Genomic DNA, 27,229 nt, shown 5'->3' with positions numbered 1-27,229 from the left:
TCTCAAAGATACATTGATGAAGAAAATTATAGCCTACCACATGGATGTGTGCCCGGACATGTAGCCTCAAGAGAAGAGTGTTCGGACCGCGTTTTGTGAAAAGTAGCAATTTCACTGTAGCAATACTGTAGCAAAATTACTGTTCACGTGCCCGCGTGGAAATTCCTACAGCCCACGCGGGCATGTGGAAAATCCACATGGGCGCGTGGGGGCATATGACAGACGCGGTCTAAGGCATATAAATAGCTGTTTTGCCCTATTCTTTCTCATCTTTTGTGCGGCTCTTGAGGGGTGAGACGGCTAGGGTTTGGAGAGGAGGTCTTTGCGGCTTTGGAGGCACTTCGTCACCAACTTTGATTGATTCCTCCTCTGTCATAGCATCAAGGAAGCCACCGGTGAACCTAGCTTCGGAGTTTGTCCTTCAAGACGTCGAAGCTCTCCATCAAGGCCATCAGTTCATATATGAGGGGGTTTACTTCTATGGTTTTAATGTACTTTCATTCATTGATGGTGTGTTTTGTATGTTGCGCCACGGAGAGCTAAAACCCTAGAGGGTATTTGGGCTTGTGAACAGTAGGATTCTCATCTTTTGTGGATTTGCTTAGTGTTTCTATTTAATCCGAGTTTGATTAAGTTTTAATCTTGATTGTCCAATGCTTGCTTGCCTTATTGATCTTTTGGTTATTTAGTTTGCATGATTTATTACCTTGGTGAGAGAGAGGTCTCCATTTGGGTTAGAATCTCAAGATTGAAGAGTGTTGAGAGTGCGAGTCATGAGATAGTGAGCATCGCCTTTCCCCTCCGATTGGTGTATTCTATCTCCGTTCCCTAAGCTCTATGCAACCATATTTGGTGTGAGGCATGAGATTGAGAGATTTCTCCGCCAGGACCTTGTAGGGGGTTAGGATCCTTCGCCGGGAATTAGGGTTGGATCAATCTTTAGGAATTGGATACACCTCTTGGAATCCTAAGAGTGCTTTGCGGTCATATGTCGTGTGAGGTGTTGTGATTGAGCGATTTCTTCACCGGGACCTCATAGGGGATTAGTATCAGTGATCGGCAGGCCGGATCCGATTATATTTAGATTTCCACGACTTAACTTACTCATCATAGAAACACTTTGCTTATTCGGTACCTAATACCTGAATCCTAAGGGGAGCATTGTCCGAATACCCCACTTTTACTGATTGAGATCTCCCTCCATTTCACCCTTGCATATTCGTCTCCGGTATTCATTTCTTCGCACATTAGATCACCACACCTTTCCATTTATCATTAGGCTAGAAAGCAGAGAAGAAGTTAGTACTAGTAGCCCTGTTCCCTGTGGATTCGACTACCCGACTCACCGGGTATTTTATTACTTCGACACCCATGCACTTGCGGTTTACACGCATATTCAGACGTGTCAGAAGCGTTCTTTCCTTATGATGGGCATTTTTTGTCAGGTTTTAGCACTAATACGTGTGTATTTGTGTACTTTTATGCAGGTTGGGTTATGAGGCCGATTATTTGTTAAAGAATCCATTGTAGATTGTTTTACGCATTATTTGGAGGAGATCTTGATAGGGCTCAAACGCGGAGACATGAGTCGGGTTTAGAATGCTAGAATATATGCCAACCTCCTTGTATTCGAGCTAAGGCATTGATTCAGAGGGGCACGAAGGCAGTTACATCCCAGTATTCTAGCTTATGCATATTTAGCAAGATCTCCACCAATGTGACCATTTATTAAAGAACCAAGATGATCTACGATGTGAACGTGTGACCGTTTATGTTACCTCGATGAAAACATGGATTCAGGAGTATTTCGGGCCGTCACTGTAGCAGGTAATGTTCACAGCAGGCCAAAGAAGGAGCAAAACAGAGGAGCCACACGGGCGTGCAAAAATTCCACACGCCCGTACGTTAATTCCACAGGCCCGTGTGCAATATCCACATGAGCGTGTGGAATCCCAATTCTAGCCCTATTTAAGGCCGATTTCAGCACCGATTTCAACATTCTTTTCTCCCCGACTTGAGAGAGGGCTACGGCTAGGGTTTTGAGAGGTATTGGCTAGGGATTTGGAGAGGTTCTACGGCTCCGACATCGTCATCTCTTTGGAAGAAGGTTGGTAAGGGAGCCTCCGTTGGATTGATTCGGCGAGGCGTATCTTATACCGGACAAGGGGATCTTGCGACGAGTAGAGGACTCTCCACAAGACCATCGTCATGACTATCGAGGGGGTTTTTCCTATGGATTGCTTTCTTTTACATTTGATTTCATTATCGTTGGTATTGTGCTTCATGGAGAGCTAAACCCCTAGTGGGTACTTGGGTATTTGTGAACTCTAGGATGTACTAGTTTAGTTTTATTGAATCTCTTTATTATGCTTTCAATTAATTGATGTTTTTGTGAGTTCTAATCCTGAATGTTTGATTCTTGAATACTCCCTTAGAGTGACACTAAGGTTGAGAGTTAATGTTGTAACCCTTGTGAGTGAGTGACACACCACGAGAGTTAGACAAAGCTTGATTGGAGTGGGTTGAGAGGGTGAGTCGAGACGTATAGGAGCGTCCCCTTTCCCCTCTAGTGTGATAGATTCTACCTCTGTTCTTCGAGTTCTTTGCGGCCATAATAGAGCGAATGAGCTAAGGGATGACCCTTCGCTGGGGCTTAGTTGCGAGTGCAACGGAGTGAAGTATTGAGGTAATTTTAGCATCAAGGGCTTAATTATAGTTATGGACCTTTCTTCTGGACCAAAAGGTTAGGTCTACAATTAGGAAGAGATTTATCACTTGGAATCCCTAGAGCCCAATGCAATCATTCTTACGAGTGCGTGGTTGAGAGGTTGTTCAACCTCTCCTCCGGGACATGTAGAGGATTAGGCTTGGTTAACCCTAGATTCGGGACCATGCATTAAAAGGATATCCCTGACTCACCATTGCATTAGTTAAGAAGCATAATAGAGAGTTCTTGCACTTGAAACGATTTTCCTAGGTGGATCGATACCCGAGTACCCCATCTTTATCGATTACCTTACCTTCTTCTTTACTTTTGCTCTCTTTCGGGTTGCTTTACTTTTGATAATTGAATCTTGTCACACATATTACTTTTCAACTTTAACATAGTTAAGAAACAAATTAAGTATTTTTTTTATTCCCTTTTCCCTGTGGATACGATACCCCACTCACCTGGGATTTATTACTTCGACAACCCCGTGCACTTACGGGGAACATTGTCACAATTCAACAAGCATTCAAGATTGGAACTCAATTAAAGACATCAATTAAAGAAAACAAAATAAAAGTTCAACAAACAATAACATCCTAGGGTTGACAAGTCCATGTACCCTCTAGTGGTTTAGCTCTCCATGGAGCACAATACAATCAATAATGAAATCAAAAGTAAAGATATACAATCCATGAATAAAACCAGATTAGTATTCGTGTCGATGGTCTTGTAGAGTAGCCTTGTCTTCTTCAAAGGTTCCCTTGTCAAGACTACAGCACATCTCGCCGAATCCATGCCAATGAAATCTCCCCCAATAACTCTTTTTCGGAGGAAAGCGATGTTGAAGGCCATAGAACCACTCCAAAAACCTTGCCAAAGCCTCTCTAAACCTTATCCGCGGATGCCACCAAAGATGGGAAAAAGATGATGAAAGGATGGAAAGAAGGATCCTCAAATTGGCTGAAATCGTTGCTTTAAATAGGCTGGAATCGGGCATCCACATGGGCCTGTGGATTTTCATCGAGGACACATGAATTTGATACAGTGCTTTGCTACACTAAATTGCTACAATACTATGCCAAAATACTCCCTAATCCACACTTTTCATCGAGGCCACATGAATAGGCACACATTCATGTGGTAGATCACGTTGGTTCTTCAACAAAATCACATTTGATGACAATCTTGGTAGCTTTTCACAAGTCAGAACACATGAGTGTAACTGCCTTTGTGCCCCTCCACTTTATATGTTCACTTGACTTCTGTATTCATGTTTGTTCACTTCAATATTTCATGAACAACATGCATTCACGACCTACTTTGGCTTCTTTCTTTCAAACTTGTCTCCACAACCCTACATGCACAAAAAGAACACAAATACACATGTATTAGTGATAAAATCTGAGAAAAGTAATGCACATTGTAAGAAAAGAATACTTGGCATTATTAATATGCAAACACTTGTTAAACTTCCCCACACTTAAGATTTTTCTTGTCCTAAGGAAAAATAAAACATTGAAGCAAGAAGGAAGGAAATATTGAAAGTGCTTGGCCTTAGGTTCAGCAAAAGAACGCAAGGGAAGCATTCTACAATTAAGGGAATTTCAACACCAAATATGAAAAATCATTGCTCTAGCTAAAAACTTGAATAAAGAAAAAGACAACAAACTCGAAATCATGTAATTCTGTGTAAACTAACTCAAGTCAACCCAAAATATACTCCTCAAAGTTCTAAGAATAAGGGACTTATTTATCTACAAAACAAAACAAACAAAGGAGATTATAGTAGCTTCACACATCCTCTAAGGTAGCACTTTCCAAAGTGGCCGCTAAGGTAGCTTTCACACTTTCGAGGCAGTAGCTCTTTCTACTGGGTAGTAGGTTTCACTCATCCCATGAGATAGCTCTTTCTCTCATTAGGGCATACCTAGTAGCCGACTTATGAGAGTAGCTTCATACCTCATAGGTGGTATGATAAGTGCTTGTGCGATATGAATGCGAATCGTTCATTCCTTATGTTGAGCATTACTTTTCTCAGGTTTTTACACTAATATGTGTGTTTTTATGTTACTTTCGTGCAGGTAGGGTTGTGAGGCCAAGTGGGTACTTGGGTATTGTGAACCCTAGGATGTATTTGTTTCATTGAATCTCTTTATTATGCTTTCAATTAATTGATGTTTATTGTGAGTTCCAACCATGAATGCTTGATTGTATGAACATTTCCCCTAGAGTGACACTAGGGTTGAGAGTTCTCATTGGTAACCTTGTGAGTGAGTGTGATAAGTGCTTGTGTGATATGAATGTGAAGCGTTCATTCCTTATTTTGAGCATTACTTTTCTCATGTTTTTACACTAATATGTGTGTTTTTATGTTACTTTCGTGCAGGTAGGGTTGTGAGGCCAAGTATGAAGGAAAAAAAGCCAATGTGGATTACAATGCACCGATGTTGGAGGAAATCTTGCTAAGGTTCAAACGCGAAGACATAGGTCGATGTGAGATGCTAGAGTGTGTGCCAATCTCCTCTTATTCGAGTTTGGCACATCCATTTAGAGGGGCACAAAGGCAGTCACACTCGAGCATTTCGACTTATGCACATAGAACAAGAGCTCCATCAACGTACCTATCATTGAAGAAGCAAGTGATCCACGACGTGAACGTGTGCCCGTTTGCGTTACTCCGATGAAAGTATGGATTCGGGAAGCTATTCAGGCTAGACCAGAGGGTTAGGTCTATAATTAAAAAGAGATTTATCACTTGGAATCCCTAGAGCTCATTGCAACTCTATGCGAGTGCGAGGTATTGAGATTGTTCGATTTCTCCTCCGCGACATGTATAGAGTTAAGCATAGTTTACCTTAGATTTGTGACTATGTAATTAAGGATTTCCATGACACACCATTGCATTGATTAGGAAGCATAATAGAGGGTTCTTGCACTTGAAACAATTATCCTAGGCAGAGCATTATCCGAGTACCCCATCTTTATCGATTGCCTTACCCCCTTTCTTTACTTTTGCTCTCTTACTTGTTGTTTTTATTGTTGAGAATTGAATCATTGTCACACTTATCATCATTGATCTTTCACATAGCTAAGAATCAAATTAAGTATTTTTATTCACTACTCCCTGTGGATTCGATACCCGCTCACCAGGGATTATTACTTTGACAAACCCGTGCACTTGTGGATATACGCAAGGGGACCTTGTCAAGTTTTTGGCACCGTTGCCGGGGAGTAGGCGTTTAGAGATATTTTTCACTTCCTTTTCTTTCTTTTTGGGTGCAGCTCAAGGTTTTGACCCGAGGGAATCCCTCAATATTGATTGAAGGGGATCCTGAGCTTGAACGTACACTTAGAAGAAAAAGGAAAGAGCCTGTGCAAGAATAGTCTAATCCAGCTGATTTAGAAGCAAAAGTGATAAGTGCTTGTGCGATATGAATGTGAACTGTTGATTCCTTATGTTGAGCATTACGTTTCTCAGGTTTTACACTAATATGTGTGTTTTTATGTTACTTTTATGCAGGTAGGGTTGTGAGGCCGAGTATGAAGGAAATAGGCCAATGTGGATCATAATGCACCTATTTTGGAGTAAATCTTGCTAAGGGTCAAACGCGAAGACATAGGTCAATGTAGCAGCACTGTTCACAGCTGGCCGAGAAATCAGAGAAACAGAGAATCCACACGGGCGTGTGGAAATTATCCACAACTGTGTGGAAATTCCACACAGGCGCGTGTACCATCCACGCCCATGGAGTCGCCCGATTCTAGCCTTATTTAAAGCCGATTAAGCCCCGATTTTGGTATTCTTTTGTCCATCTTTTCACCAACTTGAGAGAGGACTTCGGCTAGGGTTTTGAGGGGTATTGGCTTGGGTTTTGGAGAGGTTCTATGGCTCCGACATCGCGCGTCGTTTGGAAGAAGGTTATTTTGAGAGCTTTCGTCGCCATCGATCCTGCGAGGTGTATCCTAGGCCGGACAAAGGATCCCTTTCGACGAGTAGAGGACTCTCCACAAGACCATCGACACGACCATTGAGGGGGTTTCCTTATGGATTCATTGCTTTTACATTCGATTTCTTTGATTGTACTTAGCTCTATGGAGTGCTAAACCCCTAGCGGGTACTTAGGTGATTGTGAACCCTAGGATGTATTCGTTTCATTGAACTTCTTTATTATGCTTTCAATAAATTGATGTTTATTTTGAGTTCCAACCTTAAATGCTTGGTTGTATGAACATTTCCCCTAGAGTGACACTAGGGTTGAGAGTTCTTGTTGGTAACCTTGTGAGTGAGTGACACACCACGAGCGTTAGACAAAGCTATGTTGGAGAGGGTTGAGATGGTGAGTCGAGAGGTACAGGAGCGCCCCCTTTCCCCTCCGAAGTGATAGATTCTACCTCCATTCCTCGAGTTTGTTGCAGCCATAATAGAGTGAATGGTCTAAGGGATGAATCTCCGCTGGGGCTTAGTTGCGCGTGCAACAGAGTGAAGCGTTGAGGGGATCTTAGTATCTAGGGCTTAATTGTGGTTAGGGACCTTCCGCCTGGACCAAAGGGTTAGGTCTATAATTAGGAAGAGATTTATCACCTGGAATCCCTAGAGCTCATTGCAACTTTATTCGAGTGCGTGGTTGAGAGGTTATTTAATCTCTCCTTCGGGACATGAATAGAGTTAGGCATAGTTGACCTTAGATTTGGGACAATGTATGTAAGGATTTCCACGACTCACCATTGCATTAATTAGGAAGCATAATAGAGAGTTCTTGCACTTGAAGCGATTATCCTAGGTCATCATCCGAGTACCCCAACTTTATCGATTGCCTTACCTCCTCCTTACTTTTGCTTTCTTACTTGTTGCTTTTAATTGTTGAGAATTGAATCATTGTTACACTTATCATTGTTGATATTCCACATAGCTAAGAATCGAATTAAGTGTCTTTACTCCCTACTCCCTGTGGATTCGATACCCGCTCACCCGGTATTATTACTTCGACAAACCCGTGCACTTGCGGGATATACGCAAGGGAATCTTGTCAAGTTTTTGGCGCCGTTGCCGGGAAGCTAGGCGTTTAGAGATACTTTGCACTTTGTTTTCTTAGCTATTTCACCACACATTCTAATTGATATCTTCTTATTCTATCATCATTCTGATTGTCTTTTTCTTTCTTTTTGGTGCAGCTCCAGGTTATGACCCGAGGGAATCCATCAATATTGATTGAAGGAGACCCTGAGCTTGAACGTACACTTAGAAGAAAAGGGAAAGAACTTGTGCAAGAACAGCATAATCCAGCTGATTTGGAAGTAGAAGGATCTGAAAATATGGCAAAACAAAATGAGCAACAACGAACACTATCCGATTATGCTAGACCTTTAGTGTTGGGGACACAATCGAGTATTGTGCATCCCCCAATTACAGCTCAGAACTTCGAGCTAAAACCGGCATTCATCCATATGCTGCAGCAGTCCGCACAATTCAACGGTTTGGCCGATGAGGATCCAAATAGTCACATAGAGATCTTCCTCGAGGTGTGCGACATGCTGAAGATAAATGGTGTGACGGATTATGCCATCAAATTGAGAGCCTTCCTATTTTCCTTAAAGGGGAGAGCAAAGCAGTGGCTACAATCATTACCTAGAGCATCAATCACTACATGGGAGGAGATGATAGAAGCTTTTCAAGCCCGTTATTTCCCTCCCGGAAAATCAGCAAAGCTTAGGAATGATATCTCATCCTTTGTGCAGTTGGAATCGGAGTCTCTATTTGAGACATGGGAAAGGTTCAAGGAACTCCTGCAAAAGTGTCCGCAACAAGGATTCTCGGAGTGGATGATTGTTCAAACCTTCTACAATGGTTTGAAACCGAGTGCAAGGAAACTCTTGGATGCGCCGGCAGGAGGTACCTTAGGTAGCAAGAACACCGATGAGGCTCATCAATTGATTGAGGAAATGGGGTTAAATAGCTACCAGTGGAACGCTAGGGAGAAGAAAAAGGTGGCCGGTCTCCATGAAATTGATCCGGTAACTTCATTGGCGGCCCAAGTGGAGAGTTTGAGTAAGAAGCTAGATCTTATAGCTTTGAATAGAGTTGCGGCCGTGACCAATTGCACAGGTTGTGTGGGAGGACATGCTCTCTCCGATTGCCCAATCGTCAATGGTGATGTTTCTTCAGTTGAGAACATTGACTTTATAGGCAATGGCATGAGAACTCAAGGGAATCCATACAGCAACACCTACAATTCAGGTTGGAAGAATCATCCCAATTTTTCATGGAGTAATCAAGGACCACAGAAGACCATGGGGCCATCGGGTTTCCAACAATAGCAACAAGCCCCTCAAGTGGAAAATAGAATTTCAGGCTTGGAAACCCGAATGACGGATTTGGAGAAGCACTTGGCTAGATTTGTTCAATTGGCAAATACAAGGTTTGAATCAGTCGAGGCTACACTTCGCAATCACACCGCCTCCTTGCACAACCTTGAAAATCAGGTGGGGCAAATTGTGAAGTCTCTCTCCGAAAGGCCACATGGAAGTTTACCAAGCAACACGGAAACCAATCCTAGAGAACATGTGAAGGCGATCACTTTAAGAAGTGGTCATGAGATTGAAGTGAGGCTTCCGAGTGAAAAGCTGAAAGAACACGCACCCGAGGTTGTAGAGGTTGAGGAGGGAGTAAACAAAAAGAAAGAGGTGGCACCCCCACTATTCAAGCCAAGAATCCCTTACCCCTCTAGATTGAAGAATGACCAAGGGGATGAGCAGTATAAGAAGTTCCTGAGTCTGTTCAAAGAACTCCACATCAATATTCCTTTTGTAGAGGCATTGGCTCAAATGCCTAAGTATGCGAAGTTCCTGAAAGACCTATTGACCAACAAGAGGAAATTGGAGGAGAGTGTTTCAGTGGTGCTAGATGCTTCATACTCGGCGGTGTTTCAAAAGAACATGCCGAACAAGAAGAAAGACCCGGGAAGCTTCATCATTCCGTGTAACATCGGCAACTTAGGTGAGGAAATGGCATTGGTGGATTCACGAGCAAGTATCAACGTCATGCCATATACTTTCTTCCAAAAGCTAGGCTTAGGAGAGCGTAGGCCTACTCGGATGACTTTACAATTGGCGGACCGAATGGTACAACATCCGAGAGGCATCATTGAAGACGTGCTATTCAAGGTGGACAAGTACATTTTTCTGGTTGACTTTGTAGTGCTAGATATCGATGAAGATACAGATGTACCCTTCATACTTGGGAGACCGTTCTTGCGGACTTCCAAAGCATTGATTGACATGGACGATGGAGAGCTCATATTGAGAGTTGGAGATGATAAGCTCACATACCGCCTTGGTGAAGCCATGCGGCATTCTCTTGATTTCGATGACACTTTATACTTTCTAGACACTACTGATGAGCTTGTTGATGAATATGTGCAGGAAATGTTCAACCCGAATCCATATGAATGTTTGTTCGACCAAGAGGAGAGCAATGAAGAAGTAATGATGCTTGGTTCGACTGGAGAAGAAACATCTACCCCGGGGATCTTGAAGACGGTGCTCCGGAAAATGAAGAGGGGTCGGAGACACCACCGAAAATGCTCCAAGATTATTAGAGACGTACATAAGCCAAGGAAGTTGGACGAACCATTGCTAGGTGGTCCGAAGCCCGAGAGTACACCCTCTACTCTCAAGAGACTTTGGTCATCATGCTTTCAAGCCATGGGTAAGAGGGCAACCTTCATTTATGAACCCCCGTGAGGTAAGAAAGATATGTCAAGCTTAGTGACATTAAACAAGTGCTTCTTGGGAGGCAACCCAAGTGTTTATTGTTCTCGCACCTTTTAGTTTAGTTTGTTTTCATGAATAAACTGTTAAGTGTTGGTGTTTTAATTTTTAAGTGCTTGTGCTGTGATTTTGTTGTGGGTTTTTAAAAGAACTCATTGTGTGTTTTGTTGAGAGTTGGCGAAGTTTGGTCATTTGAGTTCTATTTCATGTTTTTATCTGGTAAATTTTGTATAATATAGCAGGCTCTGAGTGTGTAAACATGTTTAGAATAGTTCTGCAGAGCCTGCAGGTTTTTCTAAGTCATCCAGAGAAAACACACGGGCGTGTGGAATTTCCACACGCCTGTGGGTGTATACTGCGAGCTCATCCAGAGAAGGCACAGTGGCGTGCGGCTGCCCCTGTGAACAACCATGCAACTGACGCATGCCCGTGGGTAATTTCCGCACGGGCGTGTAAACTCCTTCAGAGTTGGGCAGATTTTCCCGAGATCACACAGGGGCGTGGACTCGTCCCTGTGGGTGACCTTGTGAACTACACACGGGCGTGGTTAATTTCTGCACACTCGTCCGAATCTCTGTAGGATGTTTCGTCCATCCCGAGAAAACACAGGGGCGTGCGGCTGCCCCTGTGAGTTGAGCATGTAAATGCCGACGCCCGTGGGGAATTTCCGCAAGGGCGTGTGTAAGACTTGATATTTTTCTCAGATGTCCATGGAAGCCACAGGGGCGTCCGTCTACCCTTGTGGGTCTGGCGCACGGGCATGTGTAATTTGCGCACGCCCGTGTGGATGCACAGAACGCTAAAAGTCGCGAGTTCTGTTTAAAAGAGGATGATTCCTCTCCCTCTTCACGACCCCTTTTCACTTGAAAACACTCTCACAGTACTCTCCAAGTCCATAGCGTCAGTTTGGTAGGATTTTAGCGAAGTTTTCCGGCCGGCTCGTCATTTTCTCACTCTTCCTCGTCGGTAAATCCATTTTCATCATCTTCTTCGTCAATTCATAGTTTCTATCCATTAATCTGGTTAATAATGCTTCGTTTCTTCAATTGGAACGATGATTTATGTTTAGAACGAAGTTAGAAGTATAATTAAGTTGTATTTTTGGATTGTTGATGCGTGGCCATGCGGTTCTCACTCCCCGTGGATCCACACGGGCGTGCGGAAATTCCATACGAACGTGTGGATTTCTGCAGCATTGTTTTATCAACTTGTTTGATCAATTTCTGCGATTTGTGACAAGGTCCCCTTGTGTATATCCCGCAAGTGCACGAGTTTGTCGAAGTAATAATCCCGGGTGAGCGGGGTCAAATCCACAGGGAGTACGGAGTAAAGACACTTAATTCGATTCTTAGCTATGTGGAGTATCAACAATGATAAGTGTGATAATGATTCAATTCTCAACAATTAAAAGCAACAAGTAAGAGAGCAAAAGTAAGGAGGGGGTCAGGCAATCGATAATGATGGGGTACTCGGATGATGCTTCACCTAGGATAATCTCTTCAAGTGCAAGAACTATCTATTATGCTTCCTAATCAATGCAATGGTGAGTCGTGGAAATCCTTACATACATAGTCCCAAATCTAAGGTCAACTATGCCTAACTCTATTCATGTACTAGAGGAGAGATTAAATAACCTCTCAACCTCGGACTCGAATAAAGTTGCAATGAGCTCTAGGGATTCCAAGTGATAAATCACTTCCTAATTACAGACCTAACCCTTTGGTCCAGGCGAAAGGTCCCTAGCCATAATTAAGCCATAGATACTAAGATCCCTTCAACGCTTCACTCCAACCTAGCTTTGTCTAACGCTCATGGTGTGTCACTCACTCACAAGGTTACCAACAAGAACTCTCAACCCTAGTGTCACTCTAGGGGAAATGCTCATACAATCAAGCATTCAAGTTTGGAACTCATAATAAACATCAATTTATTGAAAGCATAATAAAGAAGTTCAATGAAACGAATACATCCTAGTGTTCACAATCACCCAAGTACCAACTAGGGGTTTAGCTCTCCATGGAGCTAAGTACAATCAAAGAAATCGAATGTAAAATCAATGAATCCATAAAGAAACCCCCTCGATGGTCATGTCGATGGTCTTGTGGAGAGTCCTCCACTCATCGCAAGGGATCCTTTGTCCGGCCTAGGATACACCTCGCCGGATCGATGCCGACAAAAGCTCTCCCAATAACCTACTTCCAAACGACGCGCGATGTCGAAGCCGTAGAACCTCTCCAAAACCCTAGCCAATACCCCTCAAAACCCTAGCCAAAGCCCTCTCGCAAGTTGGGGAAAAGATGGAGAAAAAAATACCAAAATCAGGGCTGAATCGGCTTTAAATAGGGCTGGAAACGGGCAACTCCACGTTCGTGGACGCTAACACGCTCGTGCGGAATTTCCACACGGGCGTGGATAATTTCCACATGGCCGTGTGGATTCTCTGTTTCTCTGATTTCTCTGGCGGCTGTGAACAGTGCTCTGCTACAGTCTTCGGCCTGAATAACATCCCAATTCTATACTTTCATCGGGGTAACGCAAACGGGCACTCGTTCACATCGTGAATCACTTTCTTCTTCAATGATGTATATGTTGGTGGAGCTCTTGTTCTTATATGCATAAGACAGAATGCTCGAGTGTGACTGCCTTTGTGCCCATCCAAATGGATGTGCTCACTCGAATGCGAGGAGGTTGGCACACACTCTAGCATCTCACACCTGACCTATGTCTTCACGTTTGACCCTTAGCAAGATTTCCTCCAAAATAGGTGCATTATGATCCACATTGGCCTATTTCCTTCATACTCGGCCTCACAACCCTACCTGCATAAAAGTAACCTAAAAACACACATATTAGTGTAAAAACCTGAGAAAAGTAATGCTCAACATAAGGAATGAACACTTCGCATTCATATCGCAGAAGCACTTATCAAACCCCCCCACACTTAAGCTTTTGCTTGTCCTCAAGCAAACATTAAAACATTCTGTGCATCAATGAAGAAAATATTGAAAGTGCTTGGCTAAATACGAATTTCATGTAAGTGTGTGAACTCACTCAAAACAACCAAAGTTATACTCCTCAAAGTTCTAAGTACCAAGGACTTATTTATCTACAAAAGTGATAAAAATTTTAAAAGAAGGTAGTAGCTTCACACATCCTCTAAGGTAGCCCTCGGGCTCCGCTGCTGTTGCTGCTGCTGAAGTGGAAGCATATAGTGGGTCCTTCGGTGCTGGGGTCGAGGATGGAGGTGCTGGAGGAACTGAGAGGGCCTGAAGAGTCCTCGGCTGCAGGACAAATGATGAGGTAACGTCTCGCTCTAGGATCTTCTGTAATATGTCAAAACGTGCCATGAACTCTATCTACTGAGTGGCTTGCGTAGCCCTAATCTCGGCAACCTCGGCTCAGACCACTCCTATAGCATTCTCGAGCCTCTCAAAGAGATCATTGGCTCGAGATGGTGAAAACATACGCAGTGGGGGTGGTTCCTCGGGCGCTGGAGGTGCCTCGGACTTCATCGATGCTGGCTTAGGCTCGGGGTGGGTTGAGATACTCTGGCTTCATCACCTTCATCCTCAGCTATCTCTGGGGCTGGTAGGACTAAAGCAAAAACCCCTGTCCGAACCCTGCGGACCATGCCCATCAACCGCATCGTCTCTAGACCCAGGGGAGCGGGTACATTTATCTTCTCGGCCCCGCGAATCGAATCCAAGAGACCCATGCCCAGCACTGATCTCGTAATGTAAGTACCCAATGGGTTGGGTAGTCGAATCCATAGGAAACAGGATTCCCAGTCTAACATACTGTCCCTGATGTCTGAAGTAATCAGCCAAGATGTACCCTAAGTGGATCGGTACATGCTCTACCATCAAGTACAAGTACAGCAGCACCTGACGGCTCAAGAAACCAGTACTGTCACCACGGCCATTCACCGACCTACTCATGATGGCATGCGAAAATATCTGTAGGCAGGTTGGGAAAGGTACGTGGCCTTGGACACCCCTGGCTCATACTGACCTTAACCACATAGCACTCTATAAGCTCTCTGCAGGGTCAAGGTTCCAGGATAATCAGTAGGCAACTGTGCATACTCCTCTGTAGCTGTGAATGCCTCCTCATATAGGCCAAGCAATATGGAAAACTGCGCAATGCTCAAGCTATGGTGGCGTCCAAATACTCTGAACTGAATGGTACCCAAACTGTCGAAGCTCGCATATGCTCTATCAAACTCGAACGAGGAGAGCACCTCCAGTGTAAACTCTTGGATGGCTGGCTCTCTAATAGTCAGCAACTGCCGCCAACCGCCTTCTGAAACTAGATCCTCGATCTCATCGGCGAACTCATCACCCTGCCGAAGCTCCCGCAGTATAGTAGCATCCAGAAATCGAGTCTGTCCGAAACGGAGTCTCGACAATCGCTCATAACGGACCTGATGTTCGGGAATCGCAAATCGAATGCCCTCGGGCTCATAGGATGACTCACGTGGCCTCTTAAGCTTGCTTCTTTGACCTAGGTGCCATGATCTGCAAAATTTAAACAAAATTGGTCAAATAAGTTGATAAAACAATACTGTAGAAATCCACACGGTCGTTTGGAATTTCCGCACGCCCTGTAGGGATTCACTGGGCGTGAGAACCGCATCGACCACGCATCAAAAAAATCCAAAAAAATACAACTCAATAATATTTCTAACTTCGTTCTAAACATAAATCATTGTTCCAATTGAAGAAACAAAGCATTATTAACCGGATTAATCGATAGAAATCATGAATTGACGAAGAAGATGATAAAAAAAGGGATTTACCGATCGAAGAGAAGTGAGAAAAATGAAGAGCCGGCCGGAAAAACTTTGCTAAAATCCCACCAAACCGGGCGCAATGGACTCGGAGAGTATTGTGAAAGTGTTTTCAAGTGAAAAGGAGTCGTGAAGAGGGAGAGAAATCATCCTCTTTTAAACAGAACTCACGACTTTTGACGTTCTGTGCATCCATACGGGCGTGTGGAAATTCCCCAAGCCCGTGTGCCTCACTTTAAAAGCTCCACAAGGGCGTACGAACGCCCCTGTGCGCTCTCGGGAAAAACTCTCACTGACTTAGAACAATCTCCTACGGGCATGAGGAAAATATCCACGCCCAGTGCGCTGCACTCCATGAGGCGCACGCACGCACTGCGGGCTTCCCTTGACAACCGAGAAAAATATCAAGTCTTACACACACCCGTGCCGAAATTCCCCACGGGCGTGGACATTCACATGCCCAACTCATAGGGGCAGCCGCACGCCCCTGTGTTTTCTCGGGATGGAGGGAGCAACCTGCAGAGTTTCGCAATGGCGTGCGGAAATTACCCACACCCGTGTGGGGTTCACAAGGTCACCCACAGGGGCAAGTCCACGCCCCTGTGTGTTCTCAGGAAAATCTGCACAACTCTGCAGGAATTCACACGCCCATGTGGAAATTACCCACGGGCGTGCGCCAGTCGCATGGTCGTCCACAGGGGCAGTCGCACGCCCCTGTGCCCTCTCTAGATGAGCTCACGAAGACATCCACGCAGGCGCGGAAATTCCACACGCCCTGCGTGTTTTCTCCGGATGACTTAGAAAAAAACCCCGCAGTGCTCTGCAGAAAAAAATTCTGAACATGTTTACACACCTCGAGCCCCGCTCCCTATTATGCAAAATTTACCTGATAAAAACATGAAATAGAACTCAAACAACCAACCTTCGCCAATTCTTCATAAAATACACGATGAATTTGAAAAACCCACAATAAAATTGCAAGCACAAACATCTAAACATTAAAAACACCAACACTTAACTGCTTTATTCATGTAACAAACTAAACTAAAAAAAGTAAGAAAACAGTAAACACTTGGGTTGCCTCCCAAGAAGCGCTTGTTTAATGTCACTAAGCTTGACGTATCTTTCTTACCTCACGAGGGTTCATAAATGAAGGTTGCCCTCTTAGCCATGGCTTGAAACATGATGAGCAAAGTCTCTTGAGGATAGGGAGTGTACTCTCGAGCTTCGGACCACCTAGCAATGGTTCGTCCAACTTCCTTGGCTCATGTACGGCTCTAACAATCTTGGAGCATTTGCGGTGGCGTCTCCGAGCCCTCTTCATTTTGCGGAGCACCTTCTTCAAGATCCCCGGGGTAAATGTTACTTCTTCAGTCGAACCAAGCATCTTTACTTCTTCATTACTCTCCTCTTGGTCGAACAATCCTTCATATGCATCCGGGTTGAACATTTCCTGTATATATTCATCAACAATTTCATCAGTAGTGTCAAGAAAGTATAGAGTATCATCAAAATCGAGAGAATGCCGCATGGCTTCAGCAAGCCGGTATGTGAGCTTATCGTCTCCAACTCTCAATGTGAGCTCCCCGCCGTCCATGTCAATCAATGCTTTGGAAGTCAGGAAGAACGGTATCCCAAGTATCAAGGGTACATCTGCATCCTCATCGACATCTAGCACTACAAAGTCAACCGGAAAAATGTACTTGTCCACCTTGACAAGCACGTCTTCAATGATGCCTCTCAGATGTCGCACCGTTCGGACCGCCAATTGTAAAGTCATCCGAGTAGGCCTTGGCTCACCCAAGCCTAGCTTTTGGAAGAAAGTATATGGCATGATGTTGATGCTCGCCGCTGAATCCGCCAATGCCATTTCCTCACCTAAGTTGTTGATGTTACAAGGAATGATGAAGCTTCCCGGGTCTTTCTTCTTGTTTGGCATGTTCTTTTGCAACACCGCCGAGCATGAAGCATCAAGCACCACTGAAGCACTCTCCTCCAATTTTCTCTTGTTGGTCAATTGGTCTTTTAGGAACTTCGCATACTTAGGCATTTGAGTCAATGCCTCAACAAAAGGAATGTTGATGTGGAGTTGCTTGAACAAACTCAGGAACTTCTTATACTGTTCATCCCCTTGGTCATTTTTCAATCTAGAGGGATAAGGGATTCTTGGCTTGAAAGGTGGGGGTGCCACCACTTTCTCTTTGTTTGCTCCCTCCTCAACTTCTACAACCTCGGGTGCGTGTTCTTTTGGCTTCTCACTCAGAAGCCTCCCTTCAACCTCACGACCACTTCTTAAAGTGATCGCCTTCACATGTTCTCTAGGGTTGGTTTCCGTGTTGCTTGGTAAACTTCCATGTGGCCTTTCAGAGAGAGACTTCGCAATTTGCCCCACTTAATTTTCAAGGTTGTGAAAGGAGGCCGTGTGATTGCGAAGTGTAGCCTCGACTGATTCAAACCATGTATTTGCCGATTGAACAAGTCTAGCCAAGTGCTTCTCCAAGTCCGTCATTCGGGTTTCCAAGCCTGAAATTCTGTTTTCCACTTGAGGGGCTTGTTGTTGTTGTTGGAAACCCGATGGCCCCATGGTCTTCTGTGGTCCTTGATTACTCCATGAAAAGTTGGGATGATTCTTCCAACCTGAATTGTAGGTGTTGCTGTATGGATTCCCTTGAGGTCTCATTCCATTACCTACAAAGCAAACGTTCTAAATTGAAGAAACATCACCAATGACGATTGGGTAATTGGAGGGAGCATGTCATCAACCACAACCGGTGCAATTGGTCATGGCCGCAACTCTATTCGAAGCTATAAGATCTAGCTTCTTACTCAAACTCTCCACTTGGGCCGCCAATGAAGTTACCGCATCAATTTCATGGAGACCGGCCACCTTTTTTTTCTCCCTAGTGTTCCACTGGCAGCTATTTAACCCCATTTCCTCAATCAATTGATGAGCCTCATTGGGGGTCTTGCTACCTAAGGTACCTCCTGCCGCCGCATCCAAGAGTTGCCTTGTACTCGGGTTCAAACCATTGTAGAAGGTTTGAACAATCATCCACTCCGGGAATCCGTGTTGCGGACACTTTCGCAGGAGTTCCTTGAACCTTTCCCATGTCTCAAATAAAGACTCCAATTCCAACTGCACAAAGGATAAGATCTCATTTCTAAGCTTTTGTCGATTTTTTTCGGGAGGGAAATAACGGGCTAGAAAAAGCTTCTACCATCTCCTCCCATGTAGTGATTGATGCTCTAGGTAATGAGTGTAGCTAACGCTTTGCTCTCCCTTTAAGGAAAAATGGGAAGGCTCTCAATTTGATGGCATCATCCATCACACCATTTATCTTCACGATGTCACACATCTCAAGGAAGCTTTTCTATGTGATCTGCTTTGGATCCTCATCGCCAAACTGCTGAATTGTGCGGATTCGTCTGCAAAGATATGGATGAATGTCGGCTTTAGCTCGAAGTTCGAGTCAGTAAATGGGGGACACACAATACTCGATTGTATACCCAACACTAAAGGTCTGGTATAATCGGATAGTGTTCGTTGTTGCTCATTCTGTTCTGCCATGTTTTTCGGATCCTTCTACTTCCAAATCACCTGGATTATGTCTGTTCTTGCACGAGTTGTTTCCCTTTTCTTCTAAGTGTACGTTCAAGCTCAGGGTCTCCTTCAATCAATATTGATAGATTCCCTCGGGTCATAACCTGGAGCTGTACTCAAAAAAATAAAAGAAAAAGACAATCGAACGATGATAGAATAAGAAGATATGAATTAGAATGTGTGGTGAAATAGCTAAGAAAACAAAGTGCAAAGTATCTCTAAATGCCTAGCTCCCCGGCAACAGCGTCAAAAACATGACAAGGTCCCCTTGCGTATATCCCGCAAGTGCATGGGTTTCTCGAAGTAATAATCCCGGGTGAGCGGGGTCGAATCCACAGGGAGTACGGAGTAAAGACACTTAATTCGATTCTTAGCTATGTGGAGTATCAACAATGATAAGTGTGATAATGATTCAATTCTCAACAATTAAAAGCAACAAGTAAGAGAGCAAAAGTATGGGGTACTCGGATGATGCTTCACCTAGGATAATCGCTTTCAAGTGCAAGAACTCTCTATTATGCTTCCTAATAAATGCAATGGTGAGTCGTGGAAATCCTTACATACATAGTCCCAAATCTAAGGTCAACTATGCCTAACTCTATTCATGTCCCGGAGGAGAGATTAAATAACCTCTCAACCTCGCACTCGAATAAAGTTGCAATGAGCTCTAAGGATTCCAAGTGATAAATCGCTTCCTAATTATAGACCTAACCCTTTTGTCCAGGCGGAAGGTCCCTAGCCATAATTAAGCCTTAGATACTAAGATCCCTCAACGCTTCACTCCATTGCACGCGCAACTAGGCCCCAGCGGAGGTTCATCGCTTAGACCATTCACTCTATTATGGCCGCAAAGAACTCAAGGAACGGAGGTAGAATCTATCACGTCGGAGAGGAAAGTGGACGCTCCTCTACCTCTCGACTCACCCTCTCAACCCTCTCCAACCTAGCTTTGTCTAACGCTCATGGTGTGTCACTCACTCACAAGGTTACCAACAAGAACTCTCAACGCTAGTGTCACTCTAGGGGAAATGTTCATACAATCAAGCATTCAAGGTTGGAACTCACAATAAACATCAATTTATTGAAAGCATAATAAAGAAGTTCAATGAAACGAATACATCCTAGGGTTCACAATCACCCAAGTACCCACTAGGGGTTAGCTCTCCATGGAGCTAAGTACAATCAAAGAAATGGAATGTAAAAGCAATGAATCCATAAAGAAACACCCTCAATGGTCGTGCCGATGGTCTTGTGGAGAGTCCTCTACTCGTCACAAGGGATCCTTTGTCCAACCTAGGATAGACCTCGCCGGATCGATGCCGACGAAAGCTCTCCCAATAACCTTCTTCCAAATGACGCGCGATGTCGGAGCCGTAGAACCTCTCCAAAACCCTAGCCAATATCCCTCAAAACCCTAGCCGAAGCTCTCTCGCAAGTTGGGGAAAAGATGGAGAAAAAAATACCAAAATCGGGGCTGAATCGGCTTTAAATAGGGCCGGAATCGGGCCACTCCACGGGCGTGGACGCTACACGCGCCCGTGCGAAATTTCCGCACGAGCGTGGATAATTTCCACACGCACGTGTGGATTCTCTGTTTCTCTTATTTCTTGGCCGGCTGTGAACAGTGTTGCTACATTACTTGCTACCGTGTCACTACAGTGCTTTGCTACAGTATCCGCCCTTAATTGCATCCCAAATCCATACTTTCATCGGAGTAACGCAAACGTGCACACGTTCACGTCGTGGATCACTTGCTTCTTCAATGATAGGTACGTTGGTGGAGATCTTGTTCTATGTGCATAAGTCGGAATGCTCGAGTGTGACTGCTTTTGTGCCCCTCCAAATAGATGAGCCAAACTCGAATACGAGGAGGTTGGCACACACTCTTGCATCTCACATCGGCCTATGTCTTCGCGTTTGAACCTTAGCAAGATTTCCTCCAACATCGGTGCATTATAATCCACATTGGCCTATTTCCTTTATACTCAGCCTCACAACCATACCTGCATAAAAGTAACATAAAAACACACATATTAATGTAAAAACCTGAGAAAAGTAATGCTCAACATAAGGAATGAACACTTCGCATTCATATCGCACAAGCACTTATCAATTTGCGATTCCCGAATATCAGGTCTGTTATGAGCGTTTGTCGAGACTCCGTTTCAGACAAACTCAATTTTTGGACACGACTATACTGCGGGAGCTTCAGCAGGGAGATGAGTTTGCCTACTGATTATCCTGGATCCTTAACCCCGTAGAGAGCTTACAGTGTACTATGTGGTCAAGGTCAGTATGAGCCAGGGGTGTCCAAGGCCACGTGCCTTTCCCGACCTGCATACAAATATTTGCACACCGTCATGAGTAGGTCGGTGAATGGCCGCGGTGATAGTACAGGTGTTTTGAGCTGTTAGGAGCTGTTGTTCTTGTACTCGATGCTAAAGCGCGTACCGATTCATTTAGGGCACATTCTGGCAGAGTACATCAGACACCAGGGATACTATGCTAGATTGGGAGCGATCTTCTCGGGCCCCTACATTACGAGATTAGTGCTGGGTATGGGTCCCTTGGATTCGATTCGTGGGGCCGAGAAGACGAGTGTACCCGCTCCCCTGAGTGTAGAGACTATGCAGTTGATGGGCATGGTCCACAGGGTTCGGACAGGGGTCTTTACTTTAGTCCTACCAGCCCCAAAGATAGCTGAGGATGAGGGTGATGAAGCCGGAGCATCTCAGCCTGCCCTCGAGCCTCAGCAAGCATCGATGGAGACCGAGGCACTCCAGCAGCCGAGGAATCACCCCAGTGCGTATGTTTTCACCATCTCGAGCCAATGATCGCTTTGAGAGGCTCGAGAATGCTATAGGAGTGGTCCGAGCTGAGGTTACCGAGATTCGGGCTACGCAGGCCACTCAGTATACAGAGTTCATGGCACGTTTTGATATATTACAGCAGATCCTAGGGCGAGACGTAGCCTCATCATTTGTCCTGTAGCCGAGGACCTTTCAAGCACCGTAAGTTCCTCCAGCACCTCCATCCTCGACTGCAGCACCGGTGGACCCATCATGTGATTCCACTTCAGCAGCAGCAGCAACATAGAAGCCCGAGAGTGACTCCGACACTTGACTTTTCTTTTACTTTCGTGTATTTTACTTTATTCTATTTTCTTGTTTTTAGACTTGTTCACTCAGAAAGGATTTTTCCTTCTGAGTTTATGTTATGTTGCATTTACCGAGTTGTCTTCATTGCTTCATCTTTTATACACTCGAGTAATTTTTGTTTTTCTTGAGCTTCACTTAACCCCCTCTTGTATACGTGCAGATGGTCTTGTCATCTTGGGAATTGAGACTTAGTCATGGGCACGACCAAGGTGCTTCGGCACTTGTCCGTGTGACCTTCACAACCCGTTGGAACACTACTCCCAATGAATTAGCTTCATCAAACGCAACACTAGGAGTCAGGGGAGTATTGTTTTGATTGCTTCTCCCACATCTATTTTTGAATGATATATTTTGAGTGAGCTTACATGTGTACATTGAGGACAATATACAACTTAAGTGTGGGGGGGAGTTTCATAATGCGCACATCTTTTCTATTGTTCTTGATTGATATATGCTCACATAGCCAATGGCAGTTCACATTAGTTGCAATGATTGTATTCTTAAGTCTAGGAGAATTGTTAACATTGAATGTTTTCATGCTCTAGTTCTTGCTTGAATTTTTAGGAATTTTTGCCCAATTTTCACTTAGTGCACTACTCACTCTCTGAACTCTATTGGAAACTCATGTTCGATGTTAAAGGGACTAGTTAGGTTTACTTCTTTTGCTAAATTAAAAAAAAATGAAAAAATGAAAATTAAAAGAATGAACAAAATAGTTTTAGTGTTTATTTATATTTGTTGGGTGGAAAGAGCTACCACCTATGAAGTATGAAGCTACTCTCACAAGTCAGATACTAGTTATGCCCTAATGAGAGAAAGAGCTATCTCATAGGATGAGTGAAAGCTACCACTTGGGTAGAAAGAGCTACCACCTCGAAAGTGTGAAAGCCATCTTAGCGGACGCTTTGGAAAGGGCTACCTTAGAGGATGTGTGAAGCTACTACCATCTTTTAAAATTTTTGTCACTTTTGCAGATAAATAAGTCCCTTGTACTTAGAACTTTGAGGAGTATACTTTGGGTTGTTTTGAGTGAGTTCACACACATACACAAAATTCGGGTTTGTTGTCCTTTTTTATTCAAGTTTTTAGGTAGAGCATTGATTTTTCGTATTTAGTGTTGAAATTTTCCTTACATGTAGAACACTTTCTTTGTATGCCTCGGTGAACCTAAGGCCAAGCACTTTCAATTTTTTCTTCATTGATGTACAGAATGTTTTAATGTTTGCTTGAGGACAAGCAAAAGCTTAAGTGTGGGGGAGTTTGATAAGTGCTTGTGAGATATGAATGCGAAGTGTTCATTCCTTATGTTGAGCATTACTTTTCTCAGGTTTTTACACTAATATGTGTGTTTTTATGTTACTTTTATATAGGTAGGGTTGTGAGGCCGAGTATGAAGGAAATAGGCCAATGTGGATCATAATGCACCTATTTTGGAGGAAATCTTGCTAAGGGTCAAACGCGAAGACATAGGTCAGGTGTGAGATGCTAGAGTGTGTGCCAACCTCCTCGCATTCGAGTGAGCACATCCATTTGGAGGGGCACAAAGGTAGTCACACTCGAGCATTCTGACTTATGCACATAGAACAAGAGCTCCACCAACGTACCTATCATTGAAGAAGCAAGTTATCCACGACGTGAACGTGTGCCCATTTGAGTTACTCCAATGAAAATATGGATTCGGGAAGTTATTAAGGGTTGATACTGTAGTAGAGCACTGTAGCAATACGGTAGCAAGTAATGTAGAAGTATTATTCACTGCCGGCCGAGAAATCAGAGAAACAAAGATTCCACACGGGCGTGTGGAAATTATCCACAACTGTGTTGAAATTCCGCACGGGCGCGTGTACCGTCCACGCCCGTGGAGTCGCCCGATTCCAGCCCTATTTAGAGCCGATTCAACCCCGATTTTGGTATTCTTTTCTCCATCTTTTCCCCAACTTGAGAGAGGGCTCCGACTAGGGTTTTGAGGGGTATTGGCTAGGGTTTTGGAGAGGTTCTCCGGCTTTGACATCGCGCGTCATTTGGAAGAAGGTTGTTTTGAGAGCTTTCGTCACCATTGATCTGGCGAGGTGTATCCTAGGCCGGACAAAGGATCCCTTGCGATGAGTAGAGGACTCTCCACAAGACCATCGACACGACCATTGAGGGGGTTTCTTTATGGATTCATTGCTTTTAGATTCAATTTCTTTGATTGTACTTAGATCCATGGAGAGCTAAACCCCTAGTGGGTACTTGGGTGATTGTGAACCCTAGGATGTATTCGTTTCATTGAACTTCTTTATTATGCTTTCAATAAATTGATGTTTATTGTGAGTTCCAACCTTCAATGCTTGATTGTATAAACATTTCCCCTAGAGTGACACTAGGGTTGAGAGTTCTTGTTGGTAACCTTGTGAGTGAGTGACACACCACGAGCGTTAGACAAAGCTAGGTTGGAGAGGGTTGAGAGGATGAGTCGAGAGGTACAGGAGCGTCCCCTTTCCCCTCCGACGTGATAGATTCTACCTCCGTTCCTCGAGTTCATTGCGGCCATAATAGAGTGAAATGGTCTAAGGGATGAATCTCCACTGGGCTTAGTTGTGCGTGCAACAGAGTGAAGCGTTGAAGGGATCTTAGTATCTAGGGCTTAATTGTGGTTAGGGACCTTCCGCCTGGACCAAAGCGTTAGGTCTATAATTAGGAAGAGATTTATCACCTGGAATCCTTAGAGCTCATCGCAACTTTATTCGAGTGCGAGGTTGAGTGGTTATTTAATCTTTCCTCCGGGACATGAATAGAGTTAGGCATAGTTGACCTTAGATTTGGGACTATGTATGTAAGGATTTCCACGACTCACGATTGCATTGATTAGGAAGCATAATAGGGAGTCTTTGCACTTGAAGCAATTATCCTAGGTGAAGCATCATCCGAGTACCCCATCTTTATCAATTGCCTTACCTCCTCCTTACTTTTGCTATCTTACTTGTTGCTTTTAATTGTTGAGAATTGAGTCATTGTCACACTTATCATTGTTGATATTCCACATAGCTAAGAATCAAATTAAGTGTCTTTACTCCCTACTCCCTGTGGATTCGATACCCGCTCACCCGGGATTATTACTTCGACAAACCCGTGCACTTGCGGGATATACGCTAGTGGATCTTGTCAAGAAGAATCTGAAAATATGGCAGAAAAGAATGACCAACAACGAACATTATCCGATTATGCCAGACCTTCAGTGTTGGGGACACAATCGAGTACTGTACGTCCCCCGATTACAGCTCAGAACTTTGAGTTAAAGCCGGCATTCATCCACATGTTGCAGCAGTCCGCACAATTCAATGGTTTGGCCGATGAGGATCCAAACAGTCACATAGAGACCTTTCTCGAGGTGTGTGATATGCTGAAGATAAATGGGGTAACGGATGATGCCATCAAATTGAGAGCCTTCCCATTTTCCCTAAAGGGGATAGCGAAGCAGTGGCTACACTCGTTACCTAGAGCATCAATTACCACGTTGGAGAAGATGGTGGAAGCTTTCTTAACCCGTTATTTCCCTCCCAGAAAATCAGCAAAGCTTAGGAATGAGATCTCATCCTTTGTTTAGTTGGAATTGGAGTCTCTATTCGAGACATTGGAAAGGTTCAAGGAGCTCCTGAGGAAGTGCCCAAAACACAGATTCTCGGAGTGGATGATTGTTCAAACTTTTTACAATGGTTTTAACCCGAGTACAAGGCAACTCTTGGATGCAGCAGCAGGGGGTACCTTAGGCAGCAAGAGCCCCGATGAGGCCCGTTAGTTGATTGAAGAAATGGGGTTAAACAGCTACCAATGGAATGCTAGGGAGAAGAAAAAGGTGGCCGGTCTCCATGAGATAGATGCAGTAACTTCATTGGCGGCCCAAGTGGAAAATTTGAGTAAGAAGTTAGATCTTCTAACTTCAAATAGAGTGGCGGCCATAACTAATTGCACCGAGTGTGGTGAAGGACATGCTCCCTCCGATTGCCCGATCTCTATTGGTGATGTTTCTTCGGTGGAAAATGTTGTTTTTGTAGGTAATGGCATGAGACCTCAAGGAAACCCATATAACAATACCTACAATCCGGGTTGGAAGAATCATCCCAATTTCTCATGGAGTAATCAAGGTCCACAAAAGGCCATGGGGCCACCGGGTTTCCAACAACGACAAGCCCCTCAGGTGGAAAACAGAGTTAGGTTTGGAAACCTGAATGACTGACCTAGAGAAGCACTTGGTTAGATTTGTCCAATTTGCAAATACTAGGTTTGAATCAGTCGAGGCTACACTTCGCAACCACACTGCCTCTTTGCATAACCTTGAAAATCAGGTGGGTCAAAGTGCGAAGTCTCTCTCTGAAAGGCCACATGGAAGCTTACCAAGCAATACAGAGACCAATCCTAGAGAGCACGTGAAGGCGATCACTTTGAGAAGTGGTAGTGAGGTTGAAGGTATGCTTCCGAGTGAGATGCCAAAAGAACATGCACCCGAGGTTATAGAGGTGGAAGAGGGGACGAGCAAAGAGAAAGAGGTGGTACCCCCACTTTTCAAGCCAAGAATCCCTAATCCCTCTAGATTAAAAAATAACCAAGGGGATGAATAGTACAAGAAGTTCCTGAGTTTGTTCAAGCAACTCCACATTAATATTCCTTTTGTTGAGGCATTGGCCCAAATGCCTAAGTATGCAAAGTTCTTGAAAGACTTGTTGACTAACAAGAGGAAGTTGGAGAGAGTGCTTCAGTGATTTTAGATGCTTCATGCTCGGCGGTATTGCAAAAGAACATGCCAAACAAGAAGAAAGACCCGGGAAGCTTCATCATTCCGTGTAATATTGGCAATCTTGTTGAGGAAATGGCATTGGTGGACTCAGGGGCTAGTATCAATGTCATGCCATACATCTTCTTTCAAAAGCTAGGCTTGGGCGAGCCTAGGCCTTCTCGGATGACTTTGCAACTAGCGGACCGAACAATGCGATATCCGAGAGGCATCATTGAAGACGTGCTTGTCAAGGTGGACAAGTACATTTTTCCGGTTGACTTTGTAGTGCTAGATGTTGATGAGGATGCGAATGTACCCTTGATACTTGGGAGACCGTTCTTGCGGACTTCCAAAGCATTGATTGACATGGACGGCGGAGAGCTCACCTTGAGAGTTGGAGATGAGAAGCTCACATACCGCCTTGCTGAGGCCATGTAGCATTCTCTCGATT

At 44.2% G+C, this 27,229-nt stretch overlaps 3 non-coding genes across 3 annotated transcripts; 1 reads left to right on the top strand and 2 right to left on the bottom strand.

Moving 5' to 3' along the window:
• Window positions 1–8,413: 8,413 nt before the first annotated feature.
• LOC120257251 lies at window positions 8,414–8,520 on the bottom strand. Its single transcript, XR_005535601.1, has one exon. It is a non-coding gene; the product is annotated as a small nucleolar RNA R71 (small nucleolar RNA).
• A 9,808-nt stretch (window positions 8,521–18,328) lies between these two features.
• LOC120257250 lies at window positions 18,329–18,435 on the top strand. The gene has a single exon (XR_005535600.1). It is a non-coding gene; the product is annotated as a small nucleolar RNA R71 (small nucleolar RNA).
• Window positions 18,436–25,578: 7,143 nt separating this feature from the next.
• On the bottom strand, window positions 25,579–25,685 carry LOC120257252. The gene has a single exon (XR_005535602.1). It is a non-coding gene; the product is annotated as a small nucleolar RNA R71 (small nucleolar RNA).
• Window positions 25,686–27,229: the final 1,544 nt, after the last annotated feature.

The sequence above is a fragment of the Dioscorea cayenensis genome, unplaced genomic scaffold (genome assembly GCF_009730915.1).
Source record: "Dioscorea cayenensis subsp. rotundata cultivar TDr96_F1 unplaced genomic scaffold, TDr96_F1_v2_PseudoChromosome.rev07_lg8_w22 25.fasta BLBR01001981.1, whole genome shotgun sequence".
NCBI classification, from domain to species: domain Eukaryota; kingdom Viridiplantae; phylum Streptophyta; class Magnoliopsida; order Dioscoreales; family Dioscoreaceae; genus Dioscorea; species Dioscorea cayenensis.
This window is presented reverse-complemented; position numbering and strand designations above follow the sequence as displayed.